The sequence below is a fragment of the Gossypium arboreum genome, chromosome 4, assembly GCF_025698485.1.
Source record: "Gossypium arboreum isolate Shixiya-1 chromosome 4, ASM2569848v2, whole genome shotgun sequence".
NCBI lineage: Eukaryota > Viridiplantae > Streptophyta > Magnoliopsida > Malvales > Malvaceae > Gossypium > Gossypium arboreum.
The window spans coordinates 85,871,548-85,876,690 of record NC_069073.1 but is presented as its reverse complement, the minus strand read 5'-3'; positions in this window follow the sequence as shown (position 1 = coordinate 85,876,690).

The window sequence follows — 5,143 nt, the reverse complement described above, 5'->3', positions numbered from 1 at the left end:
AGTAAGTTGTGCTTATGCCCACCTTTGTGTTATGAGCATGTTGATTTTTGATGAATTGTTGTTGTATAATTATTTATGTGCAACTTACTAAGCTTTATCCTTACTCCCTCTCCATTTCTTTTCCTTACAGTGCCGCCTATCTAGCTCAAGGATCACAGGAAGTCAGAGATATCGATCACACTATCAACCAAAGCATTCGATATAGTTGGATTTATATTTTTATTATGGCATATATATGACTTAGGCTTATGTTTTGTGTCTTTGAGAACTAGCCATTGTGATGGCTTGGGTTAGGAATCCTTCATTTTGAATTAAGCCATTGAATGATAGTTAACATTCATTTTGATTTATAAAAGATGTATTTTCATGATTGAATGAATGTCTATTGTGGCTGATTTGGTATTCGATTTCGGAGTGTTTTGGTGTTGTTGGTAATTGTATGAATCTGAGTATGTAAGGGTGGCAAAGAGGCTTGGTAAATAGCCTTATATTATCCATACGGGTAGACACATGGCCTACCCTATGGACATGTAGTTCGGTCATGTGTCCCCTGTACGTAAAAATTTCAAGTCAGTATGCATGGTAATAAACACACGGGCAAAGACATAGCCATGTGGAGGAAATGGTCTAGTACACGGGCGTGTGTCACGGCCGTGTGTCATTTTGGGAATGCTGACCTCAGAAATAGAATGTCAATGTTTTTTCACACGGGCTAAAATACAGGCATGTCGTGGCCGTGTGAGGGACATGGGCCATTGACACAAGCGTGTGCCCGGCCGTGTGAAGACACCTATAGGTGTGAATTAGAAATTAATTCCACACGGGTAAGGGAAACGGACGTGTCCCTAGGTGCCTTGGTTGTGTGAGCTACACGGGCCATTAGCACGACCATGTCGAGGCGGTCACACGGGCGTGTTACCCTTCCACACGGGCGTGTGCCCTGTGTTAAAGGCAAAAAAATTCATAGTTGGTTTAAGGACTCATAATAGTCTCGATTAGTTTCTAATGGTTGATTTGGGACTTGTAGGCCCATAATAAGTATTTTAAAGTAGAAATTGAAAAGTTTTAATTTGGACCGAGTCTTCGTGGCTCGAGATTGTTTATGTGCACGAGATTATGTTAGGTAATGTCTTGTACTCCGCCCTAGCGTGGGTTACGGGTATGGGGTGTTACAATTTGTATATGTGGAGGAAGTGTTCTGTAAGGCGACATATCACCAATATACTGGCACCTTGTCTGCATACTATTCTGATAAGTGTCGTACAGTCACTATGTGGTGTGTAGGGATAGGTGTGTGTTTTATACCCCACATGGAGTGTTGGGATGGATGGAGGTAGTCTGTAGAGGATGGGGGTAGGAATTTGTATATCTGTATATTCTGAAAATCTGGTTCTGATATGATCTGAATCTGCTAGGGGCTTATGTCTGCTTCTGTTCTAAAATATTGGAAATCTAAATTTTATGCATGTATATTTCCGTGAGTTACACACTGAGTGTATAAAACTCACTTCTGTTTTTCTATTCTGCTCAGGTAATCCTCAGACATAAGCGGGTCGATGCGATGGAGACTCAGCCGTGACCACTAGTATATAAACTATCTTTTAATTATTGGTTATATATTTTTAATTCTGGTTTTTCTTGAGAGTTTTGTAACTTTTGGACTCTCCAGACTTTTGGACTGCTTGTTTTTAACTTTTGGGATTTGGATGCGCTTATGATTTCTAAATTGTGATGATTGACAAAGACTTGATTTTACATAAACAAATGCTTTCTAAAAACACGAAGTAGTTTTTCGAGATATAACTATTTTGAAGACTTCCGCTGCAAATTATGTTTTGGTGAAGGAACGAAATAAAGAAAGTTTCAATAATGAATATAGAAATAAATAACTTTTGCAGAACTCAAACTTTTCTTAACAAGTAACTATACAAGGTTTTCATTGAAGTGAAATTAGTTTCAAAACCCTTCTACGTAACACTCTCTGATTCAGCCATAATGTCTAGGTCGAGTCTGGGGTGTTATATTTAGTGATATCAGAGCCAAGTTGCAAAATTCAAGCTGTGAATTTTGGGTTCCAAAATTGTGTTTGAAAAAAGATTGTGTGCAAAAAAAATTTGTTTCTTTTTTAGTAAAGTGTACGGTACACCCAGTCTCTAGCGTCGATCCTATAAGTACTTTTAAACTTATAAATACTATAGCTAGAATTTTCTAAAACTATACTAATTTAGTTAGAAACCGAGAGTTCTGAAATATTTTTGAAACTTCTAATAAATGTCTGAAGTATAAAACATTTTCTAATAAACATTGAAACTCATGCATAAAATTTCGTAATGTTGACAAAACTTGAAAAACGATGAACGCTCGTGGAACTCGCAGTTGTGGTATTCGTAGGCGCGATGGATGCCATAGGGGGACTCAAGCTGATTCTTCTTCTTTAGGAAGTATGCCAAATCTAGATACGAGTGAGACACTGGTTTCACTTGCTACCGAGACTGGGTCTCAAAGTCGCTCGGCTGGGGATGACACATTGTCCCAAGCTATGTTGAGAGTTTTGGAGAGGGTCGCTGGACCCTATTCTGGATCTAGGGGTTGTGGGCCGGTAACTAAAATACTCTGGTCCAATGGTGCTGAACTATTTAGGGGTGTCACTAGAGTCGCCCCTACCATGGTTAAGTACTGGTTGGAGGCCAACGAGAGAATAATGAATAACATCAATTGCACTTCTAAGCAAAATTTGAAGGGTGCAATTTTTTTACTTCGCAATAAGGCATATCAGTTGTTGTTATCAGTTGGGGAGGGTACTTAACTAGATAGTCTTAATTGGGACTATTTCAAGAGTACTTTTCAGAAGAAATGTATGGGAGTGAGTTATGTGGATGCTCGCAAAATGTGAGTTCATGAATCTCACACAAGGGGATAGAACCGTGGCCGAGTATAAGGCTGAATTTCTAAGATTGAGCCGCTACGCTCGAGGCGTGGTGGCATCCTAATACGAGAAGTGTGTACGCTTCGGAGATGGTTTGATAGACATTATGAGGGTTTTGATAGCTCAGCAGAGGGAGAGAGAGTTCGTCATTCTAGTGGACAAAGCGAAGATCGTCGAAGAGGTTAAATGCATTGAGAGTCGAAAATAATATCGTGAGAGAGGCAAGAATAAGAAGGAGTGGAAGCCCTCTAATTCTAATCAGATGCCTAAGAAACGAGTCAGACCTGATGGACCTGTTAGAATGGGAGCTCCAATTACTCCTACTGGGGTTCAGGCATGCGGTGACTGTGGTAGGCGTCATTCGGGCGAGTGTTGGAAGAGATTAGGGGCATGTTTGCATTGTGGGTCATTGGATCATCGAATTAGAGAGTGTCCATAGCGTTCTAATCAGATGCAAGCTTTAGGTCTAGGTTTTGTTCAGCCTCAAAGGGCAATACAGGAGCGACCTAGGGGCCGTGGTCCAGCTAAGGGTGGTAATGGTTTGGGTAGAGGACAGTGCGCACCGGGTAGAGGTGCTAATCAGACTAAGTTGAGGTAGCTTGTACTAGTTTATGCTACTTGACACCGATAGGACAGAGCTGCTCCTGATGTGATTATGGATAGGTTCCTTATTTATGATATTTTGTATGTTGCATTGATAGATATAAGGTCAACTCACTCGTATGTAGCTAGTACTGTCTCTGGAAACTTGGAGATTACTGTTGAGAGTACTTCTAGTGAGATTTTTATACTGAGTCCATTGAGTCAATTTTTCTGGGTTAATAGACTGTTTAGGAATGTACCGCTAGAAGTTCAAGGGGCTGTGTTTCCAGCAAATCTAATGGAGCTATAGTTTGGAGAGTTCGACTTGATCTTGGGTATAGATTGGTTAGTAGAGTACCGAGTCAGTATGGATTGTATGACTAAGAGGGTTGTTTTGAGAACTAAGGATGATGTGGAAGTGGTTGTGATCGGAGAGCATCGAGATTATTTATCCAATGTAATCTCCACTCTAGAAGATGAAAAACTAGTTTAGAAAGGGTGTGAAGCGTATCTGGCCTTGGTAAGTGTTTCAGTTTCTAGGGACTCTTCTGTCGAGAACAACAGAATAGTGAAGAACTTTCTGGATGTATTTCTTGATGAGCTACCAGATTTACCTTCGAATTAGGAAGTTGAGTTTGGCATTGAACTTCTGCCAGGTATAACTTTAGTGTCCATCGCTCCTTATCGAATGGTGCCAAATGAGCTTACGGAGCTTAAGGCTCAACTTCAAGAACTTTTGGATTGTGGGTCCATCCGTCCTAGTGTGTCTCCGTTGGGGCACTGATTTTGTTCGTAAAGAAAAAGGACAATACCATGAGGATGTGTATCGATTACTGACAGTTGAATAAGCTGACTGTGAAGAATAAGTACCTCCTTTCGAGGATTAATGACCTATTCGATCAGTTTTGTGGGGCTTCAATATTCTTGAAGATAAATCTCCACTCTGGGTATCATCAGCTCAGGGTTGAGGAGGTTGCTATTCATAAGCTGGCTTTTAGGACTCCTTATGGGCACTACGAGTTCCTAGTTATACCTTTTGGTTTGACGAATGCTCCAGCTGCATTCATACATCTGATGAACAGGGTTTTTCAACAGTATCTGGATCAATAAGTCGTAGTCTTTGTTGACGATATTCTAGTGTACTCTAAGATCGAGGGTCAACATGATGAGTATTTTAGAGTAGTGCTTCAGATACTCCGAGAGAAACAGCTCTACTTTAAGTTGAGCAAATGTGAGTTCTAGTTACCAGAAGTAACATTTCTGGGGAGCGTGGTTTCTGCTGAGGGGATCCAAGTTGATCCTAAGAAGATTGAGGCTATGCTTGATTGGAAATAGCCTAAGAATGTTTCTGATATTCGTAGTTTTCTAGGTTTTGTGGGTTAGTATCGGAGGTTTGTTGAGGGGTTCTTGTTGATTGCGGCTCTTCTAACTAAGCTTCTTTGTAAGAATGTTCCCTTTGTTTGGACTGATGCACAGCAATCGTGCTTTGAGAAGCTCATGTTTGTTCTGACTCAGGCTCTTATTCTGATACAGCTTGAATCTGGTAAAGAGTTTGCAGTTTATAGTGATGCGTAGCACGTCGGTTTAGGATGTGTACTAATGCAAGATGGTAAGGTTATGGCTTATGCGTCCCAA